Raw genomic sequence first — 25,077 nt, 5'->3', positions numbered from 1 at the left:
TGTGTGTGAAAAGAGTATATACAGCATTTTCAGGCCAAGTTAACTTTGTAACATTTACGATTGTTTACCTTGTCTATTATAAAAGAATTTAACAATTAGTCACTGCTATGTGAAGTTGGGGATAAAATCTTGTAGAACCTCAAAGAGTTAACAATGCAAACAACCAATACCACCGTTTGCCATTTCAATAGAAAGTTTGAAAAGCAGAAACGAATTCATGATCTGACTGCTACTGACAGCCTCCAAAATGGTGGTGACTGCCATACAGCAAAAAATGTGTACAAGTATATTCTCTATATTCTACATTTGTGCAAGTTGGAATAAGGGGTAAACATGTGAAATCATTTACCTGAACACTTGACATTGTATGGAAATTGAGTCAATGTTGTTTTGAAAGATGACAAGATATCACTGATAGGAGCAAGCGAGGAGAGATTATAGGTAGTAAGCCCTTATGATGGACTTCCTCCTTCAGTCTAGCAGAGCACAAGAAGACAAATGGCACATTCGTATGGATTCAATAGAGGTATACATGGGACAGGCCTAGGGATACAGTTTAAATATTAATGTATTCCTAATATTCTTTACTGAAACTTGGGTAGGTTTTATACACCCATGGGCCTTTGTCCTTGTTTCAATACGCAAATTCTCGTTCATTAGGCTTTCTATCCCTTTATCCCTTGAGAAGCGAAGGCATCGTTACTTCAAACTTTTTCTGCCATTGGTGGAAACACTGGTCTTGTATCCCAGTAAACTGTCCACTGAACTGGCAATCAAATCTTAAGACACAGGGATGATATCTTACTTGGCCACCTACCACTAGCATCATTTGAATAAGGCACTTCAGCAATCGCTCTGGTCTCCGCTGCAAGTTATTTCTTTCCCAGTCTCAATTTCTACATTCTGTTGAGGAGCTAATACTCATACACACAGCACAGTACCAAACGTTTCATTCCCATTAATGCAAGACTTTGAGACGATCTACCCGGCAGTGTTTGCGGCTGTTTGATGGTCCTACGTTTACAAGAGGCCGTGATAGTACTCCTTTAGAGTGCCAAAATTTTATACGTTATATATCTTTTTGGCTTTGATCTATCATGAAACAAAAATTCCAGCGCTAAACATAACCACCAGTCTGGCGCTATAAAATCGGCAATTTATGCCTATAACAGGCCAAGTTTCTGTTATCAGTGCCATAAGGTGCCAAAAATATACAGTCCGAAGATAGGGCTGGTAAAAATGGAAAAGGATCCCAAAGATGGTGTTTTTTGCGATGAGGCTGAGGAAGAGGGCGGTCTATACTGATACCTAAATGAGCAGGTTCCATTTACCATAATATTTCCTTCGACTAAAAGTGGATTGCAGACAACTTACTTCTTCAACAGCAACTTCAAAGCAGAGTAATCAATGGGAAAACAATTGAATCAAATGGTTTATATTTAAGCTAGAATCTTTCAAGCGCTTGATCTGAACTGGATGAAAAATTCTTCCTCGAGATGTCAGCATTAACATTTCCTCAGATCACACACAGAGCTACAATACACTTTAAGAAAGCCATTAGATTTTGGCACTGAAATTAGAACATAAAAACTTATTTTCAAAAGGTAAAAACATTCATTTGTTTAAAAAAAAATATTAACAACAGTACCGTCTATTTATAACCTTGCTGGAATGTTGTCGAAAGAAATTTCTATCCACAACAATACACTATTTCAACCTCTAAGCTTGGGAAAAGAAATGGAAGTCACCTTTAGTCCCTCAGGATCTGGGAAGCTTAAGAACAGAGGAAGAGCTGATATGTTCACTAAAGAAATAGGCATTATATTGAACAGGGCAGGTGATGGAAAAATCTGGTACAGAAACCGACGGTATAACATGAAGCAATACATTGAAACAGCACTTTATGACAAAATTTCTAATCTTAATATTGTTTATCTGACACCTGACTTTTATAACTTTTAATGCCGAGAGAAGAAAACGTTTAATGGTTGTTTCATACAATACAGTGGTTCCCCCCGCATTCACGGGGAATGCGTACTAGACCATCCCCCTAAAATAGTCAAAATCCGCAAATAGCTGGAACCCCTATAAAAATGCTGAAAGCGGCCTACTTTGTTAGTTAAAACTCAAGAAAAACTCACTAAAAATATTCATATCTGCTTTTTTTTTAATAGTTTTATCACAAAAAGTACATTTTATGATGAAATTGATAAAAAAAATCCAGAAATTCCTGGATATTTCTCACAGAAAAATACAGCGAACAGGTGAATTTCCGCGAATCATAGGGTAGATATGGTCCAGAGATAAATCTGCGAATCCGGTAGAACGTGAATACGGGAGCCCCACTTGTACTTCTGACGAATTGCATAGACATCCAATTTCCTATTTCCCAAGCCACAGAGGTTCAACCAGAACAAAAATGATTGAAAACAGGAGTAACAGCGTCAATACCTCCCACTATTGCACAATAAAAAGACTACATTGACCGACATTAGAAATGACTGCTACAGGAAGTTAGCATAACAATGGAATGCTTCGAGAAAATAAAATTTTAATAACCTCACTAATAATACTGCAAATAAATTAGTATTTCATCTCACAACAAACTATGATAATCAACAAATACTATAGCGTCCGGGGTACCGACTTCTTGTTTCCACTTCGTCGATTGCATCAGGGTGTAGTTCACGTAGTGGCAGTGCTGTTCCGTCAGGAAGGGGACGTAGTAAGGCTCGGAATAGTTTGTGGGACCTGCAAGGCAATGAAATACTTAGCAGCGTCAATTTGCACGTGAATTGGCGTAAGTAAAATAATCGCCAAAATTCAATTAAAGCTTCATAGAACTGGACATCTGTATCCTGTGAAATATGATTGTCACATGATGAAGCAAAGGAAGATGGTGTTGACATCGTAATTGGAATTGCTCGGTTGGTGTATCAACCTTTTCTTGAGTCCTTCTCAAACTCTACAAAGAAGTTTAAAGTCTTAAAAGTTTACAAATTAAATGAACAGTGGCTATCGATTTTGATGGTACTCTGACTGTCAAAGTTTATCATTTCCCCACTATTTATATACCCTATATTAAATAGTGAATATTCCACACCTCACAGCATCCATGAAAGGAACAGTGTGTACGACAGTCCAGTCCTGAGGACTGCTTCGAATATCGGGGCTCACGATCCGTCTCCTCCTCCTTGTCCAAGTCTATCAAAAACTGACACGACGAAATATTTACCTGAAATTATACAAAACGGAAGTCATACTCCAATGCAACACTCTCAAAAACCTGATTACAGAAATACGAATAAATAATTCAAGGATTAGAAATGGATTTTTGTTTTTTGCAACAACACAATTTCTTCATACAAACTCATCAACTGCTTCTCAGGTAAGACTCATGAATGGTTGTTGCAGACATAAACTAGTCATGAGTGGAGATTGCTATCTGTAATGCCTTTAAAAGTAACAGGTTTGTATTTTATAAGCATAAATACAGCCTTATTTCACTTTTAAATGCACTTTTTTTTCTGGGCATTCAAGAGTAATTAAAATATGAAGCTTGCGTATTTTAGGGACAACAATATAAATATTATAGCACTGAAAACTGCAGGAAAAATGTTACAAGCCCAAATACTTACATATCTGGAAACTTCCTCCCGGTTCAAGTCATTCATATCCTGGGGAATTGAAATGGTCCCGTTTATGTCCTGAGAATAAGGCTTTGGGAGCTGCCCTCGAAACTCACTCGCGATGAACTGAAGGTTCCAGCTGGAATAAACAAAGGAAATATGACACATTTTTAACCAATTTGTATTTTTCATAACTAACAAACCTTCAGTCTTAAGATTAGGATAATACTACTACCAAGCTGGAAACCGGTAGAATAAAATTAAACTTGTGAGATCCATGGACTATTGGCATCTATACCAGTAGTGCCCGGAATAACTAGGCTTAAAATTTTGCATCACATTACAAGAAGATGCTATCATGAGCTTATCTGATGCAAAAGTGCACTGCAAAATCAAGGAGCAGTTTTTTTAATCAACATGTTATTTAGAAGTGTTGCTTAGAAATGAACTAACCTTTGAAATAAGTGTCAATAATCAGGTCCATTAAGGAATGACAAGGAAAAAAACTGGTCAAAAACTGGTCCTACTTACTTCAGCCTGGAAGAAAGAAAGATGAAGGGTATCTGTACCACTCTTTTCCCACACAGAGATTGATCGGACGGTAGGTGGGAAGTTCTGTTCTGCCGAGAGTCTGTCAGCTCCATGAAGATTTCAAAAGGGGCATGGTACGCTGGAAAAGGGAATAAATCAACGTCATAAACCTACAGGGCCAGCCCGAAAAGAGCCTTTATTGGGCTTACAGGTCTGGATAAACTAATCCTTCACATAATACTAATAATATTGGCTCCATTAAAATTAATATTGATCACAACCGAAACATGAAAACTATTGAAAACTATTTCAAAGCCAAGATGTTATGGACTACTGTCCAGTAGGAATAACATTCACTAACAAAAAGGGCTTCCAACTCTCGTTCGTTTGCTGCATATTGAAACTGTTCACGTTCCACATTAAAAACTCAGAGCATGGTTAATCGCTACCCAACTTACCTTTATACTGACCGAACAATACGGGGGACACGCTGAGGACTGACGTGAAAATAACTACGCCAAGTGCAAACCAGCTTGTGAATTGATTAGATAATGTTGCCGTTTTGTTGTTAGCAATGACGATCCGAGCTTCTGACAACAATCTGAAATATGATGTGCTTTGTGCTTTCAGTGATATAATGAGGAAATATATCTAGGCCAAACACATTTTTCAACAGCCTCTACTGAATAACAGGGCAGTCTTTGGTTATAAAAAGTTACGACACGACCTGAATCTGTATTCACACGAATAACGAGGCAATCTTACCTATAGTGATGGCCCCAGCCAATCCAACGAGAGGGTAGACGGGGAAGAGAAATCGTTCTTCTTTATGTGGCTGCAAGATGAAGACGGCCATCCATATGTAAAAAAAGGGCGAGAGGCTCAGCCAAAATAGGGATGTGGATGCTGCCTTTTTTGGATAGGGCACCGAGTAAGAAACCAAAACCTGCAAAGGAATAGGCAGCACTTACATATGCAAATTATGCTCAACTTCACCGAATATCCGTAAGGCATCTTTCCTAGCAATGCCATAGACTAATACGACAACCGAAACAAAAATATCCTTTTCAAAGAGACATCATTCGCCGTTATCAAGAAGAAGGATATTATAAGTTCCAGGAAATACTACAGCGAATTCCACATTTGGAAGCGAATGAAATGAGAGACTGATCACCAACTCAGTACCCCTGGAACTGTGTGAGGGAAGAATTAGCATTTATCAAGATGCTATTGGAAGAACAGAACACCTGCAATATTACTGAAACAAGAATGCATTCCCCTGGATACAAGAAGATATGAGAAAAGGGACAGATGTAACATTAAATTATAACAACAAATAAGGCTGGTTTGAGAGGATATTATAATGAGTTTACAGAAATGCCTGAGGAATGAATAGACTGTTTACAGCAGTATGGGTGCACGAAAACTGAGGTGATATGCTGATATATTACTTGAAGATCCACAGGGAGCATGCATACCAAGTAATCTTCTTTTGTCTGATAGACAAAGGGGCGGTGAACCTGATAACATTGCAAAACATGAACAAATCATAAAAAGTACGTGATCAATGAGGATGCAATGAAATAAAAGACCCTAAGTTGTGCATACAAGTACAGTATCAGCTGCGCACATTGCTAAAACACTCTGGAAGAACTACTTACATAAAGATGGCAAGGACACCAAAAGCAGCGATGAATACAATGTTGAAATTCAAGAATCCATTCAATATATAAAATGTCCATGGCTCGGTTCCATACAAATCAGTCCATGGGAGGTGAAGACGTTGTACATGACAATATTCAGCGGAGCAACAACAAACCGACCAAAGTAGTGGGAGGTCAATCTGTACCATAGGGATCTGAAATGAACACAAATGGGTAGAGAATAAAAGTAAAGGTACTCAAAAAACATAATACAAAATTCTTTACTATCATTTAATCTATGTATGCCATTCTTTCATAAATATGTGTAAACTTAACTCTCAATGATAATGAAGTTATATGGGAAGTGTGTTAGAAAAGTAGATAACAACCTCCAATAGTAAAATTGCAGCTCTTTTCACAAGACATGCATGAAATTTCATCTAAATAAAAACAATGTGCAAACATTACATACCAGTATTGTGACAGCAGATATCAGGCACCATTTACCGAACATCACGAACTGTTGTCTTCGTATAAACTATGTCGTAGGCAATAGGAATTCTGGTAAAAAGAGACACGTACTAAATAGAGAAAAGGACATTTGGCAAACATTAACAAAGTGTTTCATTTATGCCATAATATTCAAAAGTGACTGAATCTAACTTATGCCTCCTTGAAGCACAAACTATGCGAGATGGGTACTAATCGGTTACTAGGGGGAGTACCTCTGTCCTGTAATTTAAAACTGCTCTTCAACACCTTGACAGCTTTATAGCTGGCTATATATCACACTGTTTTCCCTGACAATAGCGATAGATGTTACTAATACTGTCAAGTAATTTACAGGGTCATACTGGATGCTCAAGAGTATAACAAAAAGTACGAGCAGTCCTAGGTTATCGGCGATCCAGTTTCATGGCGCTGGTCTTGCGCCATAAAACCGGCGATTTATGGTGCCCATAACGGGTCGAGTTTCCGGTTATCGGCCCCATAACACACCTAACAGGGGTGCCATAATGGTGCTTATGGCGCCAGTACCAGTTATCGGCACTTTAAGCGCATAAACATGATATTGTTAAACTACAATAAAGTTTTGTACATACTTACCTGGCAGATATATAACTTAGCTATAGTCTCCGACGTTCCGACAGAATTTCAAATCTCGCGGCACACGCGACAGGTAGGTCAGGTGGTACTACCTTACCCGCCGCTGGGTGGCGGGCGTATGAACCAATCTATCTCTCCAGCCAGATTTTTTTCTTTCACCTGTCTCCTGAGGGGAGGCTGGGTGGGCCATTAGACGTATATCTGCCAGGTAAGTATGTACAAAACTTTATTGTAGTTTAACAATTATCAATTTTTGTACATGAACTTCCCTGCCATAATATATAGCTTAGCTTATTGGCACCCTTGGTGGAGGGTAAGAGACAGCTAAAGTAATAAGGAGAGATAAGAAACAAACTGATGTTGTAGGATATAAATAACCTTGGTTCTTACCTGTTCAGGCAGAAGACTTCATTGATACTGTCTCTGAGTCTGCGTTGCCTGGAGAGCTACAGCTAGGACGTGACCTGATGCTGAAAGACTCTGGATCTACCACTGGGATATATGATCCCTTTGTGTGGTAGAATCCAAGTCGGATCTGTTAAAGGGAGTTCGTCCCTATCTTAACAGTCCTAACCACTACTACTGCAAGGAGCCACACTCATCAGACCACCTAACCAAACAAAATACTAAAGATTAGTATTACGACCTAAAGAGATGCCTTCATGCATCCTCTTTAAGGCAACCAACAACAACAAATACAAGGGGGAAAAATTTATACTACTAAACAGGATGAGTTCCAGCTCCCTGCCCCAGCACTGAATCCGCAGATACGTACGGGCCCAAGGCGAAGCATTTTTCGTAAGTGATTCTCACATCACGTAAGTAGTGGTTCGCGAACACTGACTGACATCTCCAGAATGTTGTCTCCATCAGATTTTGCACCGACATATTCTTGTTGAAAGCAAGAGAAGTTGCTATGGCTCTTACTTCGTGTGGCTTTCACTTTAAGAAGCCTAAGATGTTCTCTGCAGGATCGTGTGTGCTTCTTTGATGAGGCTTCTCAAGAAGAAGGACAATGCGTTCTTCGACAATGGACGAGTAGCTCTTTTACTGAACACCACAGAACCTCTCGGTTGGCTTTCAGTTGCTCTTTTCTTCTAAGATAGTATTTCACCATTCTCACTGGGCAAAGAGTTCTCTCGGGTTCTTCTCCTACCAAAGAAGATAACCACGAATCTCGAAGTTCTTGGGCCATGGACTTGATGGGTTCTCATCTTTGCAAGAAAACCAGGAAGGAAAGAGCAAATGAGAGAGTCCTCCTTAAAACCCACATTACCATCAATCGCCTGAAGCTCACTCACTCTTCTGGCGGAAGCTAGAGCCATCAAAAACAGTCTTCCTGGTAAGGTCTCTGAATGAGGCTGAATTAGGGGGTTCAACCTAGAGGACCCAAGGAATTGAAGGAACTACATCCAAATTCCAGCTAGTTGTCTTAGGAGACTGCATTTTGTGTTGTATCAAAAGACCTAATAAGGTCCTGTAGGCCTTATCTTCCGATAAGTTGAGGCCCCTATGTGGCCTGAATACATTCGCCAACATACTACGATAGCCTTTATTCGTCGAAACGACTAGCACATTCTTGTCTTAAGAATAAAAAGAAGTCTGCAATTTGATTCCACAAGAGGTACTGGAAGAGGAAAACGTTATTCCTCTTGCACCATCTTCTGAAGACATCCCCACTTCGACTGGTACACTCGTAAGGTGGAAGACCTCCTCGCTCTAGCGATTGCCTTAGCAGTTGCTGACGAAAAGCCTTTCGCTCTGACCAGTTTCTGGACAGTCTGAAGCCAGTCAGACTGAGAGCAGGGAGGTTTTTGTGGTACCTGTCGAAGTGGGGCTGTCTGAGTAGATCGCTCCTTAGAGGAAGCGATCTTGGAAAATCCACTAGCCATTCCAGCACCTCTGTGAACCAATCTTGTGCTGGCCAAAAGGGAGCTATCAAAGTCATCCTCGCGGAATCTGACTCTGCGAACTTTTTTAAAGTCAACCCCAGAATCTTGAAGGGGGGAAAACGCGTATACATCGAGTCCTTTCCAATCGAGTAGGAGAGCGTCTATCCCTATTGCTCTGGATCCGAGAATGGGCGAGCAATACAGATCCAGTCTTTTGTTCTTTGAAGTTGCAAACAGGTCTAAGAGAGGCCTGCCCCACAACTTCCAAAGGCTCTGGCAAACATCTTGGTGCAGAGTCCACTCTGTGGGAAGGACCTGATCTTTCCTGCTGAGGAGATCTGCCCTTACATTCCTTTCTCCCTGTACGAATCTGGTGAGAAGTTTTACCCCCCTTTCTTCTGTCCACAGAAGAAGATCTCTTGCTGTTTCGTACAGAGAGAAGGAATGCGTCCCCCCCTGTTTCCTGATGTATGCCAGAGCCGTGGTGTTGTCCGAGTTTATTTGCACAACTGCTCCTGTCACATCTGACTCGAACTCCTTCAGAGCAAGCCACACGGCTATTAGTTCTTTCCTGTTGATGTGCCAGGAAGACTGGTCCCCCACCCAGGTTCCTGACACCTCCTTGGTTTCCCAGAGTCGCCCCCAACCTCCGTTTCCGACGCATCGGAGAACAACACCAGGCTGGGGTTCTGGGATTGAAGAGGCATCCCTGCGAGAACTTGTTGGGTATCCGCCCACCATGCTAACTCCTTCTTGATTTGAAGAGAAATTGACAGGGAGAACTTCAAATCCTGAGAAGGACGACTCCAATTCCGATGAAGAAAGAATTGGAGCGGTCTCAGGTGCAACCTTCCTAGGGAAACAAATTGCTCCAGTGAGGGAGCGTCCCCAGCAGACTCATCCACTCCCTCACTGTGCATACTTCTTTCCTAAGAAGGTTGTTACTTTTTTCGAGTCCCCGGGCTATCCTCTTCTGTGACGGAAAAGCCCGAAAACTCAGAGAGTTCATCTGGATCCCCAGATAAACGCCACTCTTGAGCGGGAATCAGACTTGACTTCTGCAGATTGACCAGAAGTCCTAAGGAATAAGTCAAATCCAGGGTTTTCTTCAAGTCCTTCAGACAACGATCTCTGGAATTGGCCCTTATAAGCCAATCGTCGAGATAGAGCGAAATCCTCACCCCTTCTAGGTGAAGCCATTGTGCACATTCCTCATGATGGCCGTAAAGACTTGGGGGGGGGCCGTGGAGAGGCCAAAACACAGGGCCCTGAATTGGAAGATTCTTCCCCCCATCATGAATCTTATAAACTTCCTCGAGGAAGGATGGTTGGTACGTGGAAGTAAGCGTCCTGTAAGTCCAAGGACACCATCCAGTCCCCTGGACGGAGTGCTGCTAACACCGAGGCAGTGGTCTCCATCGTGAACTTCTTCTTTTCGACGAAGAAGTTCAGGGCGCTTACATCCAACACCGGTCTCCATCCCCCTCCCTGAGGATTTCGGAACTAGGAACAGGCGGTTGTAAAAAGCCTGCCGAAAAGATGATCCTACCACTAGTTGTTCGATCGCCTCCTTTTCCAGCATCTGATCTACCGCTAGTCGGAGGCTTGATTCATGATGGGGTCCTGTATCTGGCCGTCAACTCCCTCGGGGTATTCGTCAAGGGAGGCCTCGAAGAGAACGGGATGAGATAGCCCTTCCTCAAAATTGACAGGGTCCAGGCATCTGCGTCTTTCTTTGGGCCCAGACTTCTGCAAACTGTAAAAGCCTGGCGCCTTACAGTTGTCTGAAGGACTTGAGTCTTACTTGGGAGGTTTTGATTGACTTTGTAAAAGTCCTCCCTCTTTCTATTTGGTTTCCGACCTCTGAACGAAGAGGATCTAGAGGGTAGAAGCCCCTCGAAAGGGTTCCTGAGAGGTCGGCTTGACTTTCTTCGTCTTAGTCTGGAAGGTATGGGCGCGGCTTCCTTGCAGACTGCGCTAGAAGGTCCTGCGTAGCTTTGGCAGAGGAGAGCCTTCGAAATGTCCTTGAACCAGGTGTTTAGGAAACAGCTGCGTAGAGAGAGGGGCAAAAAGCAAAGACGATCTCTGAGCATGTGAGACAGACTTTGTTAAAAATGAGCAAAAATTACTGATCTTTTCTTCAAGACCCCTGCTCCAAACAGTGAAGCTATTTCGCTGGCCCATCCCTCACCGATTTATCCATACAGGATAAGACACAATTCAAATCCTCCGGAGAAAACGTGTCCGGTCCTTGAGTTTTCTTGGCTAGGACTCCGAGAGGGACCAATCGAGAAAGTTGAAAAACTTCCAAGACTCTAAAATGCCTTTTAGAATGTGATCTATTTCATTCATTGCCCACAGTAGTTTTGGCCGAATTCAAAGCTGATCTTCTAGTGGCGTCTACTAGTGCCGAAAAATCTGCGTCAGCTGAAGACGGAAGGCCCAGTCCCAAGGGGTTCTCCTGTCTCATACCAAAATCCTGTCCGTCCAGAAAGCTTCGACGGAGGGAAGGCAACATAGTTTTCCCTGCTTCTTCTTTAGTACGCATCCATGAACCGAAACTCTTGAGCGCTTTCTTCATAGAAAGAGGTCGGTTTTCATTTCTCACACACGAAGATCCTTTCGTTGCTTTCGCGCTCTGTGGAGAACAACGAGTGTGGAGAAGGAGGAGCAGTAGGGCTCAAAGACTCTCCGAACTCCTGAAGGAGAAGCTCTGTGAGCTTCTTGTACGAAGAAACTGTTGCCGATGTATTAGTTTCTTCCTCAGAGGCTTCCTGGTCTTCTTGAAGAGGAAGAACGGGGATGCGGATCCTTATGAGAATCCTTAGATGATTTCCTAGCTGGGGTACAGTGCGATGAAGGAGACAAACGTCTTGAATGAGGAGAAGATTCCAAAGTAGAGAGGCGTACAGGAGAACGACGAGTCGTAAAAGAAGGACGCTTATCCGAAAATTCTTGTCTAAACTCGCATTCCTTCCTAAATGCAGACAAACTCTTAACAGCAAAAGAGGAAGGACTCCTTTCCCTAGAAAGACCACGTCTATCCCGTAGGAAACTACGAGAGGGAGAGCGCCTACTAAAATCCTGGCGCCGATCGTGAGGAGGAGCGGCTACTAGGCGACCAGCGCCTATCTGTCACAGGGCGCTTAGGGAAAATCCTGGCGCCTACCAAGCGGCGAAACGTTGCTAAAAATAGGGCGCCTTTCAGGAGCAGGGCGCTTGAGAGGCTCTTGATGCCTACGAAGCGGAGAGCGGCTGCTATGCTCCGAGCGCTTAAACGGAACAGGGCGTTCGGCGAGATCTTGGTCCTTACCAAGGGGAGAACGTCTGTAAGGCTCCGAGCGCAATAACAGAAGCAGGGCGCTTGAGGCGTTTCATTGACTTCTAGCAAGAGGAGACCGATCAGGAGTAGGGAGTCTCGAGAACGAAGGAGCGCCTACTAGGAGAACGAAAGCAAACGAGGATCAAGGCGTCTTTCTCCAGGAGAACAGCTACTAAAAGAAGGACGCTTACAGGGAGGCAGGGCTCCTACTAGACTCTTGATGTCTTACAGGGGAGGAGCGAACTCCATGCGATGAGCGCCTACCAGTCACGTTATCCGACGCCCGACGACAGTAGTCGGAAGGAGAAGTGCGCCTACTTTCAGAAGGGCATTCCCTAGGTTCTCTGAGAAGGCGAGGAGAAGAAAGATGAGACGGAGACGACGAAATAAGTCTTCTATGACCTGAGCGACTCTCTCTTCTTGCAACGAACTCTAGAAGAAGGAGCCGAGCGTCTACCCGAGGCAGGAATCCGATCTGGGGAAATATCTTCATAGTCCAAGGAGCGCCTATCCGTCGAATGGCGGTCTCGACACCTCCGAGCGGTGTGGTGTTCCTCTCGTGAAATGTTACGATGTGTAGAAGTATCCTCAAAAGAAGGAGATCGCCGATTACAAGGAGAGCGCTCTTCCGACGAAACGCGCCTCGATCTCTTGATAGGGAGAGACAAATCCTTCCTTCTACGCGATCTCGATGCCAAAGGCAAGGAGGTCGCCAAGGCTGTGATCTGAGCTTGTAGGCCCGCTAGCACTCGAGAAGGAGAGTCCCCAGGATCTTCTTCCGAAGCAAGCTCAGCGCGAGGATCGGGGGAGAAGGAGGGCGATCACTGGATCTCCTAGGCTTCTTTGCTTGCAAGGAAGCGTACATCAGAAAGTCTTCTGGGCTGGACGCTAACGTACTGAAGGGAGCCTCCGCAGCCCTCTTCAACGGGCGTGACGCCTCCTTAGAGCTCCAACCATGCTTCGGCGAAGGAGAAGAGGATGATGAAAAACACTGACGAAGAATATTCTTCTTCTTACGATCCAAGGCAGCCTGGGCCTGGGAGCGAACTCAGGATCTGCCGAGGGGACGCCTGACCGGTGGGGGCTCTCCCTAGCCCTCCTGCGGCTTTCGACTTTCCTCCTCCACTGGAACTGGGAGTCTGGAAGAGGTCTAGGCCTGGAGGCACTAAGGAGCCGGTCAGACGCACCCTCCACATCACTGGGTACACTGCACTTATCATCACTGACACTCTTACCTTGATCAGTACAAAGATTCTTGTCTTCCTTAGAACACAAGGAAGCTTTTGGAGCCGCCGCCTCCGAAGACGAATCTACGGCTTCGGTGCGGGGAGCAGGAGCTGAGACCTGGGAGGAAGGTTCTAAAACTACATTAATATTTTGTTAGTTTTCATTCTCACTCATTCTCGACCTGCTCGAACTCCTTGAGAAGCTTTACGTTCCCTATCCCTTTCAAGTTTCCTAATATAAGAAGAAAGAGCCTTATATTCATCTTCGTTCAAAACCTCACACTCTTTGACACGGGTTACTAAACGAACATTCATTCCCCCTACATTTAACACAGAAGTGTGTGGGTTCAACCGCAGCTTTCGGTAACCTCACCTTACATCCATCGGTCAAACATACTCTAAACAAAACCGGAGTTTTGGAACAGAATCAAAATCAGACATTCTACAGGAAAATCCAGCGCAAAGTCAATAACGGTCCACAATCAGCGTATGCCAAGCCAACATAGAGCGAATACGTCACCAAAATGTCCAAATCAATCTCCAGGCAAGCGAGAAATGTTATTGTTATAATACAATTAAGTTGTTCATACTTACCTGCAGATATATATATAGCTGTATTTCTGACGCCTCCGACAGAATTTCAAAATTCGCGGCCACAGTAGTGGGGCGGAGTCAGGTGGTAGTACCCATTCCCGCCGCTGGGCGGCGGATATCAGGAACCCATTCCCATTTTCTATTCATATTTATTCATGGCCCTTGTCTCCTGAGGGGAGAGGGTGGGCACTCTAAGAATATATATCTGCCAGGTAAGTATGAACAAACTTAATTGTATTATAACAATCAACATTTTGTTCATGAAACCTTACCTGACAGATATCTATATAGCTGAATCACACCTTCGGATGGTGGGTAGAGACAGACTAGGATTTTTTAGGAAATTTAAAATAAAATAAAAGATTATCTTATGGTTCCTTACCTGATAGCAAAGTAGACTATGATTACTGTCACCAAAAGCCTGCTTATGCTTTATCAGAGTTGCCAGCCAGGTGTTGACCTGTAGTGCTGGTGCTTTCTGGATGCTCTGTCAACGGGGGCGTTGACCACGATGTGACAAGACCATCTAGGCAAAACATATGGCAGTAACACAGCAACCGACCACCACCTGACCAACTAACGCAAAAAACCCCATGATATTAACACTATGGAATGGGAGATTTTCACAGAAGATCTCACCATCAACCACAAAACACAAAAAACTAACCTAACTAAGCTAAGGGATAGGGAGAGAAGCTACCTTCAGCCCCCAAAACTGTGTCTGCCGAAATGTAAGGTCCCAAAGAACTACAGTTCTCGTAAATCGTCCTCACATCCCGGAGGTAATGTGAGGCGAATACGGAATTGCTCCTCCAGAAGGTGCTATCAAGATACTCTGTAGACATGTTCCTTGGAAGGCAAGAGAGGTAGCTACGGCTCTGACCTCGTGAGCTTTCACTTTAAAGAGGCTCATATCAGTCTTCTGGCAAGATGATGAATGAGCCTCTTTAATGACGTCCCTCAAGAAGAAAGCAACAGCATTCTTCGACAACGGTAAATCCGGTCTCTTCACCGAGCACCAGAAGATTACCTGAGGGACCTCTTATCTCTCTAGTCCCTATTCACATAGAAACTTGAGAGCCCTGACAGGGCACAGGGCTCTCTCTGGTTTCTTGACCCACGAGACTCGATATTCCTTTGATATCGAAGCTCTTTGGCCAAGGATTAGACGGGTTCTCGTTCTTAGCCAAGAAAGAAGGGTTCAACGAGCAGACAGCGCTGTCTCCCTTGAAACCCACTAGGCTACTGAACGCTTGGATTTCACTAACTCTCTTCGCCGTCGCCAGAGAAGTTAGGAAAAGCGTTTTCCTCGTTAAGTCCCTTAGAGAACGCTTCGTGGAGAGGCTCAAAGGGACTCAGCATCAGATGTTGCAATACCACATCTAAATTCCATGAGGGCGGTCTTGCTTCGTGGAATTTTGGTAGTTTCAAACGACCTTAAGAGATCGTGCAGATCCTTATTGTCGGAAAGGTCCATTCCTCTGTGGCGAAAAACGGCAGACAACATACTCCTATAACCCTTGATTGTAGGAACTGCCAATTTTTGCACATTTCTTAGATGGAGAAAGAAATCTGCTATCTGATTCACAGAGGTCGTGGAAGAGGAAATTCCTTCCTTCTTGCACCATGCCCTGAAGGAAGACCACTTAGACTGGTAGACAGCTCTTGAAGAGGCTCTTCGAGCATTAGCGATTGCTCTCAGCAGCTGCCTTTGAAAAGCCTCTCGCTCTGGCCAGCTTTTCGATAGTCTGAACGCAGTCAGGGCCGCAGAGCGGAGAGGTTTTGGTGAAACCTTTTGAAGTGAGGCTGTCTGAGTAGATCTCTCCTCCAGGGCAACGTTCTTGGGAAGTCCACAAGGAACGTCATGACCTCTGTGAACCACTCTCTTGCTGGCCACATTGGAGCAATCAGAGTCAAACTTGTCCTTCTGACGCTGCGAACTTTCTCATTACGTCCCCCATGATCTTGAATGGGGGAAAGGCGTAAAGATCCAGGTCTGTCCAGTTCCAGAGCAACGCGTCCACTGCAATTGCCCCCGGGTCCATAACCGGGGGGAGCAATACAGATGGAAGTCTCTTCGTCCTCGATGTAGCGAACAGGTCTACTAGAGGACGTCCCCACAATTTCCATAACTTTTGACAGACTTCCTGGGTGCAAGGTCCCATTCTGTTGGCAGCAGCTGATTCCGGCGGCTGAGAAGGTCCGCCCTGACATTCTGAACCCCTGCCACGAATCTTGTCAGGATCTTGATGTGCCTTGCGTCTGCCCATAGTAGAACTTCCTTCGCCAGGAGAAAAAGGGATCTGGAGCGAGTCCCTCCCTGGTTCTTTAGATACGCAAGGGCTGTGGTACTGTCCGAGTTGACTTGAACAACCTTGCTTGACAGTTTTCTCTTCGAAAGACTGCAGCGACAGGAATATCGCTGCCAGTTCTTTACGTTTGATGTGCAGGCTACCTGTTCCCCTCTCCAGGAGCCTGACACTTCTTCCCCCCCTAGTGTTGCTCCCAACCGGAAGTGGAAGCGTCTGAAAAACAACACTAGGTCGGGGCTCAGAAGATTTAGGAGAGGCCCATCCCGTAACTTCTGAGGGTCGAGCCACCATCTTAATGAACTCTTACATCGTTGGAGATCCTTAGGATCGCATTCAGGTCCCCTTCGACTTCCATTCTTCCGCAAGGAAGAATTGAAGAGCCTGAGGTGCAGTCTTCCCAGCGAGACAAACTTTTCTAGTGAGGAAATGGTGCCCAGCAGACTCATCTCCCTCACCGAACAAGCTTCTCTCTCTAGGAATGCTGCGACTTTCTCTAACCCCAGTCGCTGACGTTCCTGGGATGGAAACGCCCGAAAAGCCACTGAATCCATCTGAATCCCCAGATACACGATGGACTGTGTCGGGGTCAGATGCGACTTTTCGGTGTTGACCAACAGACCCAGAGACTTTGCTAGGGCTAGCGTAAACTGAAGGTCCTTCAGACACTTCTGCCTCGACGACGCTCTGATCAGCCAATCGTCGAGGTAGAGGGATATCCTGATTCCTGACGAATGGAGCCACTTCGCTACATTCTCATAATCATTGTGAAAACCATTGGGGCCGTGCTGAGACCGAAACAAAGGGCTCTGAACTGCCAAACCCTGTTGTCCAAGACGAATCTCAGGTACTTCCTTGACAGAGGGTGGACTGGGACGTGGAAGTATGCGTCCTGCAGGTCTAGAGACACCATCCAGTCGCCAGGTCTCAATGCTCCCAGCACCGACTGAGGCGTCTCCATTCTGAACTTTATCTTTTCTACAAAAAGATTTAGCCTGCTCACATCCAGGACCGGGCGCCAACCTGATGACTGCTTTGGCACAAGGAAAATCCTGTTGTAGAAGCCCGGTGACTCTAGGTCCAGGACTTGTTCCACCGCTCTTTTTCGACCATCTGGTCTAAGAGATCGAAAAAGAACCCTTTTCTTCTCTCCCTGATAGGATGGAGAGAGGTCTCTGGGAGTCGAAGTCAAAGGAGGAGGATGAAGAAAAGGGATCTTGTACCCCCGTTCTACTATCTTGAGGGTCCAAGGGTCCGCTCCTCTCTGCTTCCAAGACTCCGCAAAGAATTCCAGTCTGGCCCCGACTGGTGTCTGAAGGACGAGATCTTCACTTGCTGGTTTTCGGTTTGAATGAAGCTCTTCCTCTTGGAAAACCTCTCCCTCGAGGAGCTGCTCTCGAGGGGGGTGCCCCGCGAAAGGGTTGACTTTCTTCGGGGGTTTGCTGAAAGTTGACGTGGAAGGAACCGCTGGACGTCTTGAAGATTGAACCAAGAGGTCCTGGGTCGCCTTCTCTTGCAAACTCTGTGCAAGATCCTTTACCATAGCCTGGGGGAAGAGATGGTCCGAAAAGAGGCGCAAAGAGCAAATCCGCTTTCTGAGCGGGAGATACCGACTTAGCCGTAAAATTGCACAGCAATGCTCTTTTCTTTAGGAAAGCAGTTCCAAAATTCCGAAACTAGCTCCTCCGAACCATCCCTGACGGCCTTGTCCATACATGACAACACGCTGGACAGCTCCCCCAGACCTGAGAAGAATCAGGACTTCTAGACTGACGGTCCAAAACTCCCAGACACCAGTCTAGGAAATTAAATACGTTAAGGGTACGAAGAAGACCCTTCAAGTGGTGGTCAGTCTCAACTGGAGTCCAGGTCACCTTAGCCGACGCTAAGAGAGACCTCCTCTGGGCGTCCACTAAACTGGAGAAGTCACCCAACGCGGACGAAGGGACCTTTATCCCGACATCCTCCTTGGTCTCATACCAAAAACTCCTCCTTTTCCTGCGAGTCTAGAGGGTGGATGGCGAAAGTGGTCTTGCCCTGATCCTTCCTTCTGGACATAAAGTCTTGGAGTTTCTTAAACGCCCTCTTGGTCGACAGAGACGTTTTCATTTCAACGAATTCAGGGGTCTTTACGGTCTTAGACGACGAAAGTTGTGAGGGAGGAGACCTAGGGGCTGTAGGCTGGAACTTGTCTCCGAATGCTGAACGTAACAGCCTAACAAGAACCTTGTAGTCCGAGACAGCTGAAGCTACCGGCTGTTCTTCCTCTACGGAACTCCCTGGACTACTATGCTCCCCTTCCTCCCAAGAGGAACTGGAGAACACCTATCAGGAGAGGGAGTACGTCCCTAGGCTCAATCTGAATAAAGGACTTCCGTTGGTTGGAAGTATCCACTACAGGTACGGAAGCAGCCGTACGTTGCTCTTTAGATGCACGGACATCTTCCGAAAGAGAAGCATCCTTAGAAGTCAAGTGAACTGACTTAACCGAAGCTCCCCTTCGAAAGGAAGAGCGAGCTTCCTGAAGAGCAGCGCCAAAAGCGTCCTGCTTAGAGGAGCGGGCGTCCTGCTTTGCAGGCTCCAAAGCGTCCTGCTTCGCTCGAAAAGCGTCCTGCTTCACACGGCGAGCGTCCTGCGGAGCGTCCTCAAAAGCGTCCTGTCTAAGACCAGAAGCGTCCTGCTTCGAACGCCGAGCGTCCTGCCGAGCGTCCTTAAAAGAGTCTTGAAGAGCTCTCAAAGCGTCCTGTCTAGAACGCCGAGCGTCCTGCCGAGCGTCCTCAACCGCTACTTGCCGAGAGCGCAAAGCGTCCTGCTTCGAACGCCGAGCGTCTTGACGAGCGTCCTCTCCTGAGAGAGTAAAAGATCTGCTAGGAGAGCGAGAACGTGACGATCCGGAGGCGGAGAGAGAGACGAGCGAGCTGAGAGAGAGAATGAGTCCGCTTCGTCCTCTTGACGGGCAGGCACCGAACGTCCTTCCTACGCCTAGACTCGACTGCTGCTGGGCAAGTCCTCTGAGCCATCAGCGACGTAATCTGGCCCTGAAGGGACACAAGGATATCCTTCGTAGGTGACGAAGGAGCAAATGAAGGGCAGGACTGAGACTGCGAGAAGGCGAGGGGCGAGGGGACGCCTCCTTCCTTCTAGCAGTACAGCTATCTGCCTCTCAGGTGAACACGCCTGTGCGTGGAAAACTAACGTCCTCATCGGTCGAGAACGCCTTCCTCTCTTCTGAGGAGGAAAGGAAAAGGCGTCATAAGCGTCCTCTGACGAAAGAGGAGACATAGGACGTGAAGCGTCCTCAAAGCGAAAAGTCCTTTTCAACGGACGCGAGTCTCTCCGAGCGCTCCACCCCCTTGCGCGAGGACGCTTCGGAGGACGAAAAGCAATCTTCAGGATACGCGCTCGTGCGCGCTCCTTGGCAGCCTGGGATTTAGCAACAAGGGCCTGCCGAAGGGACGCCAGATCGGTGGGGAGCCCCGTAACCCTCTTGCGGCTTTCGACATACCCACTCCCTGAGTCCTGGGAGTCCGATAGAGGTCTAGGCCTAGAGGCATTATGGGCCGATCTGACGCCCCTCCACAACACTAGGGGCACTGACACAAACTTTCACTGGGCCGGTTTCTAGGAGGGCCAAAACTTTAGATTCGAGAGCCACGAATAGACTCTAGAATCAGAGAAAGGGTGTTACCTTCTCCAGACACAGCACTGGGGCCGCAAGGCAACAAAACAGGATTAGGTTGGGCAAAATCTACTGGTGTTAGAGGAGGAGAAATGTTTACTATCCTACCTTTAGTAGAGCTGCCCTTAGAGAAGACCTCCTGACTCTATCGCGCTCTAATTTACGCCGATAGGTCTCATACATCCTCCATTTATCATCATCCAAATCCTTACATTCATTGCAACCGATCATCAACCACGCAAAACATGCCCCCTGCAATCCATACAAACTGTGTGAGGATCAACTGAAGGTTTAAGAAGCCTCCCACCTTACATTCACTCTCACACACTCTGAAACTTCCCGAACTTGATCCAGACATACTGAATCCAGAAAAGTCAATCCAAAACTCAAAAAACCAATCCACTATTCCGCGTGCCAATCCAACAATCCAGAAGTCGATACCAAAAGTCAATCCAGATAATATTAAGCGAGATATATGAAAAAATCCTAGACGGAGGTACTGTAAACAGATGTTTGCAGCACCGGCGACAGAAAAACTATGAATAGAAAATGGGAATGGTTCCTGATATCCGCCGCCCAGCGGCGGGAATGGGTACTACCACCTGACCGCCCACTACGTGTGCCGCGAATTTTGAAATTCTGTCGGACGTCAGAAATACAGCTATATATATATCTGTCAGGTAAGTTTCATGAACAAAATGAAGAATATATCGGATAAAGAAACGACAACAGTTGTTATCGCTTCAGCGACAGAAAAAAACAAAATCTGGCTGGAGAGATAGATTGGTTCATACGCCCGCCACCCAGCGGCGGGTAAGGTAGACCACCTGACCTACCTGTCGCGTGTGCCGCGAGATTGAAATTCTGTCGGAACGTCGGAGACTATAGCTAAGTATATATCTGGCAGGGAAGTTCATGTACAAAAGCCAAGTTTCTGGTTAATGGCGACTTTCGCTTATCAGGCACCCCTTGGGGACAAACCCCCCCGAACCCCCCCCCCAACAACCATGGGATTGGCTGTACAATACAGTGGACCCCCGTATTAAACGTTCTCTGGATTTGAGGAACTCACACATTCGCGGATTTCTCTCGGGAACCCGTTCCCCGCATTATTCGCAGAAAATTCACACATTCTCGTATTTTCTATGAGAAATATCCACAAATTCCAGGTTTTTTTATCCATTTCATCATAAAATGCACTTTTTGTGATAAAACTATTAAAAAAGCCAAGTATGAACATTTTTAGTGGGTTCTTCTTGAGTTTTACGAACAAAATAGGCTGATTTTAGCGTTTTTATAGGGGTTCGAAACATTCGCCGCCGGTTCTAACTATTCACCGGGGGGGGGGGGGGTGGGGGGGGGGGGGGATATAGTACGCACCCCTCCCCCGCAAATACGGGGGGACCACTGTAATTCTAACAATAAGATATTCTCCAAACACAAAACTCTTACTCAAATTATGCGATCCCATATACAATGCACTAGCAGGTTACCAAAGAACAGATACCAGTTAACATTGATTACTCGTAAAACATATCCACGACAACAACCGAAAGAATCTCCTAAATAACGCACCAAACTAAAACACACCACTTACCCGATTGCAGCTGCAAAAGGCCAGCCCAGAAAAGTGGATATGGCAGTCGTGAGATGGAAAGCTCGTAGCCTGATGGTACCAGGCTCCCATCGACATCAGGGTCATATACCTGAAAAGTTAATCATATTAATCATGAGAACATACACAAGAGTAACACTTGATTTATAAGTGAAACACTACTACTGAGAGAGAGAGAGAGAGAGAGAGGAGAGTCTAAATCTTAAAGGAAGACGTCTTACAAACATCTAAACAATACTTTGCTATCTTTACCCCTCAGCACCCTAGTTCTGCCCAAACTGGATACAGAAGAAGCATAAGTTTAGATGACTTCAAGTGTGATAAATACACACTTTAAAACAATTATCATGCACAATAATCTCCCGACAGCACTTTACTCACATGGCAAAGCTAGAGGGAAGGAATGCATAGACGCTATGAAACATCCCGGCAGCGAATACCAGTATGCAAAGAGTCAGCCTTCCAACATTTGCTCCAAATTCCTTGCAGATGCCTCTGGAAATTGAAGAACCATTTTTACACTCTCAATATAAATAGTTTTCGAAAGATGCTATAGTGAATGGAACGATATTCAAATTCATGAAAATTCGCCTACTTGCGGTACTTTTCACTGAGAAATATTCGCTAATTACTGTATTTTCATATTACATATTAACATTTGTTTTTTTTTGCACTAACAAAATAGGCAGTCCCCACTAATACCAGGGATCAACTATAGTACTTACACAGTTAAAAACTTAATCAAACAAAGTTTACAATGCTTAGCGTGACATAATGTCCCAATATTTCTCAAGAAAGGTATATCCAGGAAGGTAGACTTCGGACACAAGTATACACATTGCCAGGTTAAAACCACCTGTAGACAGGTACAGTCGACCCCCGGCATTTGTGGGAATTAGGGACCATAACCGCTGGCAAATAGCCAAAATGTGCAAATACTCGACACACCTCTAACAGCGCTTATAACTGCTTATTTTGATAATATTTTAGTCACCAAAAGGATATGAAAATACAGTAATAAGTGAGTATATCTCAAAAATTTCATGAATAGGTGAATTTTCCTTGAATACAGAAAAATTTACTAATCCAGAACTGTAAATAGAACTGTAATAAATTGGTGGATGCAGCATATCTTGCGATTCATATAATAACTTCTTTAAAAATTCCTTGCAGCCCTACAAACTGTTGACAGTCAAATACAGTTGCTATAAACCTTACTGAATAATGAACATGTAATCTTATAAAAAAAAAATAAACAAGAAACACTTGCAAATATATTTTAAGAACTGCTGTAAACTCATGCACTTCCAAATGAAAAATCAAAATCACAAATTAGTAAAATTTTGCTAAAACCAAAATTCGAAAGGCTTGTACTGAGAGGTATCCATTAAATGTCAGTAATTCAAATATATATCACTCTATAAAGAGCATTCATTATGAAGTATATAATGCTATGATAATGTTAGTTGTTAGTGGTACAGCTTTATAAATCAGAAACTTTCTAGTATTCATTAAAATTAAACTCACTGTTTCATGCAGTCTCTGACTCAGTAATGAAACAATGGATGTGTGTGTTTGTCAGACTACCTGGATAAATAAATCTTTCAGGCTTGAATGACTGTATCATGTATCCTGAATGCTGTTATGAAATATGAATGCACCTATTCTGAAAGTACTAGATTTGAGAAGTGAGCAAAAAAAAGCCTGGAACATATTTCACCTGCTAATAGCATTCTTTGTATTTAATACCAGCCGAGCAATATTAATAAGAGAAGAAAAAAAAAATCATGATGTACAACATTACCTGTAAAAATAAAGCTCGCACCCCGAGCAGCCTAACGCTAGCATGCATCGTATGAAGAAGAAGACCAGCATGCGGTTAGACTGTAACAGACTGGAGTATATCCAGCCTGAACAGCATGGAGAAGTATGTAAGTGTAGGACCTGAGGGCGTACTCAGGAGAGTATTCCCAAGTCTGGAATCCTTTTGCCATACAAAGAGGTAGTGCGTCTGTGAAATATACAAGTGGTGGTCATCTATAATTGTCAAATGCCAGAGAAAATTTTAAAAATTGACTCATTCATTTGCTTTAAATAGTATTCTTTCAAAAAGTGTCTCCAGTTCCTATAAAAACTGCGGAACAAAAGTACATACCTACTATAAATAAAGTGCATATCAAATTTCAGCATACTTAAGAACATATTCTAAAAGTAAAAACATCGTTTATCTTGTGACTAATAAAATGGAGCTTATTCTGTGAACAATTTTCAATGCACAATATCTTGGAAAGACATGCAGTGAAATAGGATGATTTCACAGGGCGAACTTTTCTTCTTAACATGAATCTGCTTGGCCTTGCTTGGAACTGTGTTCCATCCATTTGTTTAAGAAGACTCACTGTATTCTTTATAACTATTAAAGTACAGGGAGTACATGACTATGGCTCGCCACTGAACAGCTATGTAATATCAGTAATATGTGATTCTGAACCACCCAAAATGACCCATATTAGTCCCTTTTATCTGAATCATAGGTAAGCTCATTACAATTATAATGTTAAATGCTGCACATTAAGAATGTAAAATTAATTGATTGAAATGGTAAAAAAAAAAAAAAAAAAAAAAAAAAAAGAGTAAAAACAAAAAGTATCTGATTTTCAGTCACAGAATGGAAAAATTTGAATAAAGCTCTATCAAAACTGCAATGCTGTATTGTACTTGACATATTTAAGTGTTTACTAACCAACCTACATTTGCTAAAAAGAAGATAGACATTACAGCAGAACCACATGTACCGTCAGTGCTGCATCACAGGATTAAATTTGGAGATGCAGTAATGAGAATGTAACCCAAGACAAAAGAACATGAGCACAAACAGGACCAAGAATACTTCCACTGAAGCTGAAGAAGAATGATGAAACAAAAGTACATAGATCAAGAAACATGAGGACATTACAAAGTACACACGACTTGAATTCCATGATGGGAAAAAAAAAGCAGAGTAAATGACCAATGAATAACTTACAGGTTCCCAGTAATTGTATGTTTCATCACAGTCACTTATCAAGGCCCAAATGGCTGCGCATAGACGAGCCGAAAGAAGGGCCTTGAGAGCGGTGTATGCTCCCGGAGTCCATGGCTCTACCACACCTATGATACTCTTCATCGAGGATTCATTTTCTATTTTCTGTAAGAAATGAAAACAAATATTTAAATGAACCTCATATTTTTCAAAAGAAATTTTACTGAATAACATTTATATGTTGAAAATCCATCTGATAATCACTAGGGTAAAATACAAACTGACGGCACCACTGGCCTCTACCGTAGCACGCCGCCACCTTCCCAAAAAAGTAGTTGAACTTATCCTGTAACCAGGAACAGATATTCGTCGAGAGCCAGCATCCATCGAAGCATCGCCTCGAGACCTCTGCATTCCTCTCAAAGTCACTTTTTTCTCCCAGGTCACAAATTAAGGCCACAATTTCTGATTTTCTGGAAGATGGTCCTGCTATGGTAGAGGTGGCCAT

General features: G+C 44.2%; 1 pseudogene; it reads right to left on the bottom strand.

Moving 5' to 3' along the window:
- Nucleotides 1-2,596: 2,596 nt before the first annotated feature.
- LOC135204593 (alpha-1,2-mannosyltransferase ALG9-like) lies at nt 2,597-25,077 on the bottom strand (annotated as a pseudogene).

Source organism: Macrobrachium nipponense, chromosome 47 (genome assembly GCF_015104395.2).
Source record: "Macrobrachium nipponense isolate FS-2020 chromosome 47, ASM1510439v2, whole genome shotgun sequence".
NCBI lineage: Eukaryota > Metazoa > Arthropoda > Malacostraca > Decapoda > Palaemonidae > Macrobrachium > Macrobrachium nipponense.
Note: the sequence above shows the minus strand (reverse complement) of the source record. Positions and strands in the feature narration are given on the sequence as shown.